Genomic DNA, 14,023 nt, shown 5'->3' on the forward strand with positions numbered 1-14,023 from the left:
AATTGTATTAAAATTGAATCACTTACAATTATTTTACTATTGTATCTGTAAAAATATGTCAACTGTTAATTTAACATCACAACAACATTTGGTGGAACTTTGGAAAGGATCTCCTAAATGTATGTGCCATCAAATGAACAGAAAGTGATGTGAACCCAGACTAAGGCTTCCTGCTTACAAATGTCTTCTCTTCTCAGGAGTCAGGACACAAACAACTGTTGTCCGTTTTTGTGGTCCGTATGTCACCAGTGTGTAATCCGTTGCTGAGCCATATCTCTGCACAAATGGTGTGTCATCACAGAAGGCTGGCATATGATGTCACCAGCATTTCTCAACCCACTGAAGGTCACAAGATTGTGTTACCTGGTAAGTTATACACAAATGCGGACTGCATGAGGATAACACTCAAATATCATCCGTAATTTTCACATTCCCATAGGCTTCTATGGGAAGGCATTGGCCGCAAACTCAGGCAGCACTAGGACCTGCTTTAGCTTTCTTGCAGTAGAGATGTGGGGGTATGTATGGTATGTTTGTATGTATGTATATGCCATGTGTATGTATATATGGTGAGTATATACTTAATGTATGTTTATGCTGTATGTGCGCTTATTGTGTGTGTGTATATGCTGTATGTATATAAGTGTATAAATGAGTAATATGAGTGTGTAAATGTGTGTGATTGTAGCTCATACAAATATGTAGATTTTTTTAAGGGTGAAGAGCCCCATTCAGAAGCCTGACCACATAGATATGTGAAAAATACATTCATGTGCAATGGTCTATTGAAATTCATGTGTTAGTGTGATGACCACAAATGGCACAAGGATAGTACATGGACAAAAACAAAGCTTGCATGCATATAGCCTAAGACTGTCCAAGCTCAAACCAATAAGAAAAACACTAGATACAGAGTAATGTCTGATATTTATCTTGCCATTTGGACTTTTTATAGCCCGATTGATAACTACAAGGAAGGAGTAGTCTGGACACATTCACTGCCTTATTGGTTCAGGTCCTCCCCTCTGTCCTCCCTCAGTCCTCCCCTCTTTTCAGATTGGTTGTTGTGTATAAATACAAGTCTATCACGTGATTGTAAGCTGATTTCCTTTTCAGCAAGTGCATATGAATTCACCAATGGGAAAATATACTTAACAGGTTCCTGTTCATTGTATGCTGAAAAGAATAAGTCAAGTGAAAGAGTCTGGTTATTTTCTCTGAATAAATATTGTCTCAATAATAGACAACAATTAAGAATATGAAATTAAAGTGATTACATTACATCCTCTACTGGGTAAGTGAGCCATAGGCAAACGCCTATTGTGGCTGTAAATGTAACCTCAACATTATGAAAAAAGATGGAGGGGGGGGGGATTGCAATTAAAATATGTTCCCATTATTGACCTCTATTATGTTTCCAACTCTAAATATATTTTTTTCCTAATTCCTGCCCTGGTTAACATTAAGTTTAGTTTCCATGTTGTTGTAATGGAAGATTATGTATTTCAATGCCCTATTACTACTGTTAAACAAATAAAGCAACTTTAACTAGTTGTATGCTGGGATATAATAAAGAAAAGAGGAAGGAAACTGTGAAGCTTCCGTCCAATTTGCTGTTTTTGGCATTGTGAAAACTGGCCTGCTTCCCAGTATATCACTCTGACATTGAATAAGGTCAATTGCAGAACAGTTCTATAGCAGCCCTGATGGGTGTTCACGAAAAAGTGAATGGAGTGCAAATTAACCAAACTTGTCAAAAGCTTTTTTTCTCCTCCTCTTTCTTCCCCAATGTCACTCTAAAACTGTCAGTCTGAAGACAAAATGAGAATTAACCTCATTTGAGGTTAGTGATGTATTGCAGGCTTCCAAATTTTTAATCCTGTTACTTAGAGGGGAATTCTCACCCTACTGATGATGACTGTAACTAGAACATTGTTACTGTATATTGTGGTTTTGATGTCACCTTATATTGGTAAGGCGATATGTCTTTCTCTTTGTGTTTTTGATAGAGCAATTGCTCGGTGGCAATGGCTTCAAAGGGTTAAATGAATGTACAATAACAATCCGGTTTTACTTTTATGACACACCTACATTAAAGGGGTTTCCTGGAATTCAAAGGCTTAAGCAGGCACACGCCATTGGTCGGGAGAGCACCAAACAGAGGCCCTGCATTGACGGCTGGTGGCGGAGGAGATTGGGAGCACCAGAGGAGGTGAGTATAAGGTCAACTATGGCCCACATTTATCAAGACACGTTCAGTCTGTACTATGTGTAGTTTGCCTCTGGAGTGTGCAGAGTGCACCAGATTCATTAAAACTGGAGCCGGGTCTTCATTAATCTGAGCTGCTCTGGATGTGTGCACCTTTTTTTTTGGGTGCACTTTGGTCATGCTGCAGAATTGTAATAAATGTGGCGCACGGTCTTACTAAGCAGTAACAGCCCCTTTAGGCGCACATTTTTTCTGTAGTGTCGGACACAGTGCGGCTGCGTCATAAAACTGGTGCAAATACTTTATAAAATACATGTACACGGAGATTGCAGGTTCTTTTCAGTGTAAAGTCAAACACAAATCTGATGCATACAGTTTGATAAATGTGGCCCAATATCTTTACCCATAAAACATAAATATTAATTCATGGCATTCCATGTGCTCTGTTTTTGATATTTATAGTTATTTATTCCTATGTTTATTATTTATATGTTTAGATGTATACATATTTTGTATATAACATATTTTATTTTGCAATTTTGTTTAGGGTTTTTAATGTTTCAACTAAATAACCAAAGCAAGATATGAGTCTGAAAATCTCATGTTTCCGGTAATATTTATTGTTACCTATCCATAGGTAGCCATTGTCTTTTGCTAGGCTAAATATAATCTCCTACCTAGTCCTAAAATCCATTTCTATCCATTTCCTGCTTAAAGGAAAGAAAGGAGTAAGGACATGAACATTCTTTCAAGTATCTTGAATGGTCTACCTAATTTACATTGAATTGTATCCTAATCTTCACTTCCCTCTTTGCCACTTTGCCTCATTCAGATATTCCTGACTTCGGCTAATTCACTCGCAGTCACAGCTGGCACTTCCTATTTCTCAGTTCCTAAATACATTGTCCAATTGAACATTTCTAGGACTCTGCTTTCCCATCTCCACCACTATTGTACTTACCAATTAGCCTACTGCTGAGAAGACCTTCTCTCCCTGTCCATATTCCTACACATCCTCTTATTTTAGCCTCTAAAGGTTGACCTGTCTCGCTGTCACCACTCATCGCATTCATGTCCCGTTTCTACAATACTGAACACTTATAAGGCGTAGTCATCATACTGTAAGGTGGAATTATCTAAATGTAAAGCTGTAAAATACATCATTGCTAACAAAGAACAACTTGCTTGTTCCTATAAGGACTCATGTTATGGTGGCCTATTGCATGCTGTAATGTGGCCTTCCTACAGTAGTTGAGCCTTTCCAATACTCCTGCTGATACCTGGCATTTCACAGAATGCTACAATCTTTTTATATGTAACCTTTGCATAAAAACCCCTGTAATTCTAAAATAAATGTATTTAGAAACTATATGATGCTGACCCCCTCCCAATCTGGTTTCATGGTTGAGATCTGAACTATTGACTTTACTGTAGAGTTTTAAGAATATAAGAAGAATTATCTATTGGTGTTGCAGAAAAATAGTTTGTTGTGCTTCAGTTATACAGAAAGTTACCGGATTATCAAATATTAGACTAAGGCTACATTCACACGAACGTATGGGGACATATATACAGCCGACCTATATATGGCCGACATATATACAGCCGACATATATACGGCGTATATATGTCCTCCATAAACTTCAATGGCCTCACGGCGCCATACAGGAGCAGTATGTTCCGTAGCCCGTAGAAAGATAGGACATGTCCTATCTCTCAACAGAATATGGCACCGTGCCCTATGTTACTCAATGGAGAGGGGCGGGGGTGAGCAGTGCTCATCCCCTGCTCCTCTCCCCGGCGTCGATGTACGCCCCCCGTACCATGGTGTGGCGGCCTTACATCGTGTGAATGTAGCCTTAGAGACAGTAATAATGTACATAACATGTCCTAAAAGGATTACTTACTAAAGTAAGATGACAACACAACTTGCATTTGAGATTTATATATAATATTTTATTTATATTAAAAAAAATTGCTATTAATGATTTATCCACTTTTTCAGGAGTTTCCTTTCCCGATCATTGGCTAATAATGTGGGGTAGTGGAGGACTCGTTCCTACATGATATTGCTATTGAATATATAAAATTTCTTATTATATGTCGCAAGCCTACTAGATTAGATAGTAAAGGTTGTCTTATGTGGGTTACCTAAAATGCAACTATAATTCAAGCCAATATTTCTCTTAGAGGCCTCCAACTGTATAATCACCATTTACTAAGTATTTTGTTTGTTACCAAATGTTTTCTGTTTAGAGTTGTAATTATTTCCCTACAGAAATTAAAGCATACTTGCAACTCTCTTGGGGGGCTCTGAAAACAGGTATGCCCTAACAAATTCACCGAAGTAAGGCCAAAACCTACACGTCCACAGAAATACTCCTAAATCTGCTATGGAATCTGCTACTCTAAATCTCTATGGAATTTTATGCATCTTGTTAAAAAGAAGATTATATGGGAAGCATTTTTGCAACATACTGCAATTGTCAGGCACCAGGAGTAGTGGACCCACTGGACCACTGCGGATAATGACGTAAGCTGACACCTGGGAGCAGAGTCTAAGTGCCACACAGTTTTCACTAGAGCCTACCACAAAGAGGGTTGGAGTTGCTGTGGCGTGGTACCACCAGAACGCTCCACAGGCGCGACTTTGTCCTGCGGTGGTGGCCAAGACGTAGTACAAAGTTGTGAGGCAGAAGCGTGGTCGTGGACAGGAAGAAGGTTGAGATAGGAAGGATTGGAGTTAGGGATGTTGCGGTAGGTTAGGACAGGCGGCACAGGAGCAAAGTCTCTCAGGCATGGAAGCATAAATATCCAGCAGGGTGTGCAGTGAGAGGCAGGTTTATACAGAATTCTGGGAAATGGTCAGCACCAATTAACGATGCACTGGCCCTTTAAATTCTCTGAAGCCAACGCGCGCCCTTGGAGGGAATGTGTGCGCACGGCCAAAGGAGCAGGAGCGGGAAAATGTAAAAACCATAAAAATTAGAAACTATTTTAGGATTCAATCAAGGCTGTAAAAAAATGTTCAAATTAAATGTTCAAAATGTCTAAAGTTCTTTTAAAGGTGTTGAAACACAACAAACACTATATAAATGTGGCATCTCCATGATCATACTGACCCAATTGAAAGTCCTAAAAAAATTTGAGAATACCGAATGCCACTATGAAGTACAATACGTCTCACAGACATCAAGCCTCCATAAGTCTCTTGTAGAAGGAGGAGAACAAAAATGGAAAAGGGTTGTGACTAGTAATGAGTGGACCTGGGTCTGTGTTGAACACTCCGGATTTGGGACCTGAAACCCAGACTTCAGCCAGAGGTCCCCTCGACCACTGCTAATACCTGCCATATGTGCCAACACCTATGGCGATAAATGGGGACACAGTGGCGCACACAAGCATTTTCCTGAGGATCATTGCTCACTGATGAGGTCACTGAAGCTATGATTCTTTGGTGCATGAACCTGAACAGAACTTTCAGGGTTCATGTTCAGGGTCTGGTCCAGGTTCGCTCATTCCTAGCTATGAAATTAAAATATTATAGTTACATCAAGAATCAGTGTTTTTCATCTTTACTTAAAATACAGGACAAAATTCCGTGTGTGAATTTAGCCTAACAAGTGCCAAAGCATAATATTGACACCCACAAGTAAACAATTAACAATGAAAGAGTTAGCAAACAAAAAATTGCAGAAAAAAATGTTTAAATATTACAAAAAACTAACATTTTTGAATAGTGTTCCAACTATTCTCAATGCAAGGAAGCCTGGGTAATCCTTAATTTGCAGTGGGATCTATTTCCCCTTTGAGCGGAGACACATGCATTCCACAACAGTAAATGTTTTGTTCCAAAACATCTGAAATAAAAGCTTGTGTTACAAAAATATGTCACAGCTGCTGTAACCTCTGCCCAGCCAATAATGTGTAGCAAAGCAGGATGTCATTTCTCTCCTCTCAACCTGTATACACATATAGTGGGTACGCCATCAGGGACAACCCTGTTTGACAGAATTATTGATGATGTTTATATCAGCAAAAAGTTGCTGAAAGCTTTGCACAAGACTACGTTTCCTCGCTAATTACTGGACCTAATGAGCTGGAGATGCTATGTCTTTTTCCAGAGTGAAATGAAAAAAAAATCTGTAACGTATATGTAAAATTTCATGAAACACTTAAATAAACATAGATTATGTGCCTATGAATTCATTATAGGGCCCCTGGTGTATAGTAATTGCAGTAGGTCTCTTGCCTGATGCCGCCACACAAGTTGCGCCAAAGAGGAGCATCTTACTGTGGACTGTAATACTTCATAATCTCTTTCATGTTTCGGTTCCAGCCAAATCATTTAATAATAATCACAACTTATTAAAAATTGGGTTATGCATGACCATAACTGTGCAGAAACGAATAGGTTGTGCATTCTAAACCATGAAAATACCATAAAACAAAGACCTTTCACGGGTAAAGGGAGCCATCTATTAGTTGGTTTCTCATATTAATAATGACTATCAGCCATAATATGTGGTGGAAGCTGTAAGCAAATTTCCAGAAGCACCACCATGAGAAAACTGAGCCATTATTTGACTCCAATTTATAGTAATGGTCTATCCATCTTTATGGACGTTTGGGCCTCTAGAGGGACATGTACTTCTCTATTGAGCTACTCTCTATTCTAGTTTATTGAAAGAGAATTAACCTGATTCTTACAAACTTTAAAAGGTGTTTGAAAAACATAAGTAAAAATATTTTTTTCCCCAATTATATAGTTAGGACCACCAGAATAGATATTAGTCATGAGGTCATGTCCATAATAGTCATATAACATTCAACTTTAGAGCTGACTGACAATGAAAAGATGAAAAAAAAGGTTTTCCTGGTGTACAATATCTATTGGGGAAAAAGGATGGAAGAGGTGCTGAGTAAAGGTTGATTCAGGTGGCAGTGATTACCCATGACCCCATAAGCTTGGCTGGAAGATAATTGCCAACATTGTCTCGTCCGCCCAAGTCAGGGAAGGGTGAGTACAACTGGTTCCTAAAGAAAGTGAAGCATGGTTGATTGCCTTCCCCTAACCATAAATTACAATTGGTAGTTGCCTATGCAGTGATCCCATAGGTCATTTTAAATCAATGGCAGATACCAGCAATTTTTTTTTTCCCCAAAAAAGTCCTTATCCTTATTCGACTTTACTTTGTTAGCCTATTCTAAAAAAAACATTGGAACCATGGAACAAAATAAGACTTTTTAAGCCTTGCAAGCTATAGTATAGGAGCCCGAAAGGTTTGGTCTACTAGGTTTGGGAGAAATAAATGATTTCTGTGGAGGTAGTGCAGCCAGAGCCCTTCATAATAATTAACACCAACATTAAATTATTTTTACAAAGAATCACTATTAACTTTGCTGGTGTTATGCTGAAGGTGCTTTGTAAAGGTTAAATGAAGTGGTAGATTTCCTTTAAAGCGTTACTAAACCATTTTTAAACCTTTATCATTTAAAGCGTTACTAAACCTTTGTACCAAATATTTTTTATTGCAGAAATGAATAGTGCAGGTGATGTAATAAGCTTGCAATAAACTTCTTTAAGTAAAGCAGATTTTCTGTGCCTTATTTCTTCTCATTCTTTCTCCTGTAGTGAGCAGTGTATCTCAATGTAAGCTCAGGAGGCTAAAATTAACTCTTTACATACCTTGATGATTCAGCTCTCTAAGAGGAGTAGCCTATCCAATGTCTGTAAAGGGCAAAGCTATTAGACACTTTATCAGGTTCCTTTATCTGTCGGCTAACATTATATACAGGGCAGAAAGCTGATAATAGAAAGACACATGAACATATTTTTTGAATAAAGTATATTACAGTTAGTTTACTGTTATCAACTGAACTAATGATTTGTCAGAAGTTTAGTTATACTTCCACCAGGAAGTTCAGACTGGTCAGGGCATCTGTGCATCACTGAGTGAAAGAAGCAGAGGATCAATGAACCAAAAATGTACCCTTTGGACCACCCCTTTAATTGCTCTATTCATTTTTCACATTTATCATATTTATTACTATATGTATGACATATTCTCTCAGAAGATTATTGACTGCACAGATTACTTCTTCTTTCAAAAAGCTTTTCAAGTCAATCCAATTAAAGTAATCCCAGATAGTGATGCAACTGGAAGAGACAGCATATTTCACAGGGACGATTTCTAAACCCTACTGTAAAGCTTTAATCCACTATCAAAATGGATAGCCCAATTTTTATTAGCAAGAAAGGGCGTGAGAGCCAGAAGTCTAACATCTACCCAGAAGACACAAGACCTGCTGACCTATAGAACACTTAAATGCAGTTTAATAGCATGAATTCTTGAAATTCAGCAGCACATAATCCGACCTCTTTGTATCTTTGATGATAATGATTGCCATGAGAAGTCAATGGCAGTTATTTCAGCCTAATTAGCCAAAATGTCCTGGGAGGATACTGTGCAGAAAATCCCCCCATTGCTATGTGAGTAACTCTGTAAACATTATGTGGGATAAGATGCTGGAATACAGAAATTCCATAATGAAGCGCCACTGGTGAGCTTTGGTAAAGAATAATGACACCTTACGCATGATAGCGTTCTAGTAAGTACATTGACATATGTGAACTAGTCAAGGGTTTTTCTTAAATTCCTAATCATTTAATGTATAGGGTCATCTGAAATGATGTCTTGGACCATTGAATGATTATTTTTTTGTAGAATATCACTTCATATACATACCAACTCTACTTGAGGAGGAAAGCACCAGTAAGGTGCACACTTGTGTTTGGTAGGTTCCCTCATACTTTCTGTTATCAACCATGGAAAAAATAGCACAGCAGCCAGCAAATGTTTTTATGGATGTGTAATGACCGATGACGGTAGGTCTATTAAAGTCCATGGGGAACAGAGAGTGAGGGGAAGACCTTCCTTTCACCTTTCTTTTTTAGCTTATGCTCTCCTTAAGGCTCAGATGCAAGTGTGGACTGGGCCTAAAGATAAAGTTAGCAACTAAATTATTTATATATGGATAAAATAAAGAAGAAATCAAGTAAATGATGTCTCTCCAAATCCTAGACCATGTCCAACTCAATGGGGCGATTTATCAAAAGTGTCTGGGGTAAAACTGTTCTAGTTACCCAGGAAAACCAATCAGAGCTCAGCTTTACTTGTATACAGGTGGTCCCCTACTTAAGAACACTCGACTTACATACAACCCCTAGTTACAAACGGACCACTGGATATTGGTAATTTATTGTGCTTTAGTCCTAGGATACAATAATCATCTGTAACAGTTATCACAGGTATGTGTAATGAAGCTTTATTGTTAATCCTGATTCTTATGACAACCCAACATTTTTAAAATCCATTTGTCACAGAGACCAAAAAAGTTCTGGCTGGGGCTACAATGATAAAGTATACAGTTCCGACTTACATACAAATTCAACTTAAGAACAAACCTACAGACCCTATCTTGTATGTAACCCGGGGACTGCCTGTATACAGCTGTGAGAAATTGAAAGCTGAGCTCTGATTGGTTTCCATGGGCAACTAGAACAGTTTTGCTCTCAGACACTTCTGATAAATCTCCCCTAATGAGTTTACATTGGCCCCATCTAATCAGTAACTTTTTATGAAAATATAACTTGACTTTTATGTCTTTATCCCTTGAAGTTATTCTTTTGGCTATCCATTGGCTAACCACAAATATTCAGTTCAGGTCCTGATGCCTTGAGCTTTTGTTACGGCTAGTAAAACTTTTTTTTAATAAAATAAGATGTTCATATCAACCTATGTAGAAAACTTTTGCAATATTTCAGAGTAGAATTTTGTTCCAACTGGTTTACTATACTCAAAGTGATTTTGAAACGAGAAATGATGGAGGGAGAGAAGTTTATGTCTGTGATATACAATTTAATATGTAGGATTTCTAAGTAAATTATGAGAGGACTCCTAGGAGATACAGTGAGAGTCCTGATAACACCGCTCACATACAGTGATTTCAAACGTTCCTATATCATTCTGTGTATCACTGTGTAAGTGGGGTTTACTTATTACGTATAACTCTTCCTTTAGATGAACCTATATATAAACCTACATATACATAAACCTACAAGAATGCAAGTTCAGCTTCTCTGCCCCTATCCAACGCTGCATTCGGATAGGGCACATATTGACTTTAAATATCTGCAGAAAACGGGGGCATTTGCTTCTGTAATTTCCCTTCACAGTAGAACAGTCTTGATGGTTGCAGACCATAAAGGAAGACATCCACCATCATTATCGTGTTGGTCACTGACTGTTTTCCAGTGAAACAGCTTAACTGCTTTTCCAATTCACTTCTCTTCAGCGAGCAGTTTTCAAGTTTAAGAGCATCTCACCACTTACGGTCATTTACAGCTTACAGCTTAGCAAATCCAGAAGGTGTCGTTTGAAAAAGAATGACTAGCCAAGCATCTTAATCCTCCTGTTCATTCATGCTCTCTAGAATGTCCTTTCAGGCCACTGCTGAGAGCCTGTGCTGAAACGAAGGCTGATAAATTAGTCTGGAGGAGAGCAAAGCAGATTCAGCTTGTAAAAGGTCACTCCAACTTTGTTCTGGGTGAAGGTTTATCTTGACTGCTGCTGTGACAGACAATGTCCTGGGTCTAAATGGTAGAGATCCCAGCTCTGCTGGTGAATGTACTACAGAGGTAATGTACAGCAGGCTCCACTAATATCTAAAACAGAAACAAAAGGATATGGATTTTTGCAGCGGGTCATTCAGTAAGGATGGCACAATAACACAGGCCATTAAGCAGCAGATTCCATCTGTTGCTATAGAAAAGGTGGAAAGGACACAAAAGAATGCATCATGTAAAACAAAAATCTTCCCGGTCTGAGTTCAGATTTACAGATGAGAAAGGACTACACTTAAAACCAACAGAGTATGGAATGGCCTTGTTCAAGCTATGTTTATTTGACGCAAAACAAAAAGATCAAGGTGCATCCAGAATGGAAATGGTGGTCAGGTTCAGGATGTTGAACATATTTCATGGTCCTGTTAAATGGTTGTTGGTCTTCTGGCCCCATTAAAAGAAGTTGAGAGATAGTAAATTGGGCAGTACTGATAACAAGTAAGCTATACTATACCCCCTGCTTAACAATATCAAGGAGTATGGCAGAGCCACCAGATCTATAGCATTTTTAGGTTGGACTTGATGGGCCACATTATAGTACATTACATGCCTTGTTAAAACAATTGCCCATATCAATTACGAAAGGTGGCTACCGCTACGCAGGCTAGCCTTATCATAATGGGAAGTTCTACAACCCCTTTTGTTTTACTCTCATGAATTATAAGCTTGATTAAAGAAGACCTGACACTAAGTCATACCTCATTGGATTGACGCAGTGCTCCGTTGGTACTGATTTAAAAAAAAATCCTTGTAAAATCCTCTCCTGCTCAAAAGACTGGAGTTTATACTTCATTAAGCTGATACTAGTTTTTTTTGGGACAATCCCCAAAAAATAGTAGAAAAATAGAAAATAGAAGGATTCCACCACCTTGGCTTACTCACATAAAAACTTCTGGAGGTCAGTGATAATAAGGTTTGGTATGTTATTCAGCATTCTATACAGGCAGGAACTGTATATTTTATACTTTTATACTCCCTGTGGCAATTGGAATTTAAAAATTTTGGGTTGTCATAAGAACCGGGATAAACAGTAAAGCTTCATTACAGACACATTTGATAACTGTTACAGCTGTTTATTGTAGCCTAGGGCCAAAGTACAGTAAATAACCAACATCCAGAGGTCCGTTTGTAACTAGGGGTCAACTGTCAGTCGGTTGTTTTTAAGTAGGGGACCGCCTGTACTTGGTGACAGGTCTACTTTGTATCTGTCCCATATAGACCATACTACTTTGACAACAAGAAAACCTACCAGTGGCTTTATTGAGTTTGAACTTCAACTTTGACCACTATGGTTATGATATGTTCATGAAAAAAATGAAAATAAATTAACATCTGGAAAATAACATCCTCTGAAATGAGTATATGATATATAGGTAGTAGCTCAGTGGATACGATGGAAGAGGGAGTCCAACAACATCTACATGGTGTTCATATGTCCTTCCCACTGCTTCACAGAGATGTTCATTGGATTCTAATGACCAGGGGTGTAACTTGAGGGGGTGCAGAGGGTACAGTTGCAACTGGGCCCAAGAGGCTTAGGGTGGCAATAAGTTGTCACTTTCCTAAATAAGAAAACTAGTACTATAAACCATAAATTATAGTCGGGGGGCTTAGTACAGACATTGCACTGCAGCCCATAAGGTGTCACTTTCCTATATGAGAAGACTAGTAATATAAGCCATAAATTTTAGTCGGGGGCCCATCAGTTTCAAGTTACGCCACTGCTTATGACACTAACCTAGGTGTACAGTATATGTCAGATTATACTGAAAGTCCCACTATAGGAACAAACTGATGTTAATATTCTGTAAAGCACTGCAGAATAAATTCAGGACCTGGGAATATATTTAATATTAGCAGAAAATGCTGGTGACATAGACTGTAATGAAGAATTAAAATGCTACCGGCCCTTTAATCAGTCCGTTAATTTCCTCCACGCGGTCCGTCGCAGAAAAGAAGATGGCCGCTGGTCACATGTCCACATCACATATCCTGTACCTGCCTGGGCAGGGTCATGTGATCACCACTACGTTTGGCTGTAGTCGGTTGGTTGCAGTGCATCCAGTATGGTCAGTGTTGTGGTGATGGCAGTTACACATCATTACTATGGTAACAGAGCAAGAAAACCTGTTACATCATCACTGTTAGCAGAGCATAAGTGGTAGGAGGAGTTACTGAGAACTAAAGGGTCATGGAACTTGTAGTTTCCAGTGGTGGCCATCTTAGTGATAACTCCACCTACTTTAGAGAGGCCATACATTTTGTAAATCATAAAATCATATTATTTTAGCTCCGTTTTGTGACTAATGACATTGAGTATTGTTGTATTCATTTATTTATATCATCAAGGATTTTTGTGTCAGACGTTCATATTCCCGGGATACCCCTTTAATTTGAGACCCACATCTTCCTCTTACAAACATAAAAACTTAATCCCACTATAATTAGTCAGCTTGTTTGTTATCACATGTGCATCTGTGTACAATTTTCTATTTTTTAACATTGTCAAATGCTAAAATAAGTTGATAATTAAGTCCCTATCTTTCCGTCCTTGTCTGCATAAGCAGTGCGTGCTGGAACAGCGTTTATGTCTGTGGCATGTGGTGTGTAGGAAAATGGACCTCACTGTACATAGCAGAGGCCTTGCCTTTATTTGCTCATCCTACTTCAGAGTGCATGCCTGGAATCAATGCAAACACATTAAATGTTTCAGAGAACCTCATCATCAGACTGGAACTTGATGAAACTAGCCAGCTTCCACTTATGCAGGTGTCTATAACCATTCCCAAATCTGTTTCTTCTTAAGAGAGAGCTCCCAAAGCACAAGCAAACCAGATAATGCCTAAAAGCTGAAATCACTGATCATTACCCAAATTAGTCTCAATGGCTAGTATCCACAATACACAATGACAGCCAACTTTATATGCCTGATCTGGTTTATCAGGTATGAGAACACTTTCCCATGGGGTAAGGCATAAGTTGCTCCACTTATTGGATTTGGTCTGACACAGAAAGGGAGCTACCCTACCTCCGCTATGTTGGTGAAGTTGGGAGAGGTGTGGGCTGTCTTATTTTGATCATTAGTAAAAGCAATCCCTTTCTTAAATACCCAACCCCCATCATGCGCA

At 38.7% G+C, this 14,023-nt stretch overlaps 1 protein-coding gene across 7 annotated transcripts in view; it reads right to left on the reverse strand.

Annotated features, from left to right (window-relative positions):
* The window catches only part of PRDM16 (PR/SET domain 16), a 397,365-nt gene that overhangs the window by 243,508 nt on the left and 139,834 nt on the right, over positions 1-14,023 (reverse strand). The gene's annotated exons all lie outside the window — the stretch shown is intronic.

The sequence above is a fragment of the Engystomops pustulosus genome, chromosome 6 (assembly GCF_040894005.1).
Source record: "Engystomops pustulosus chromosome 6, aEngPut4.maternal, whole genome shotgun sequence".
Lineage (NCBI taxonomy): Eukaryota > Metazoa > Chordata > Amphibia > Anura > Leptodactylidae > Engystomops > Engystomops pustulosus.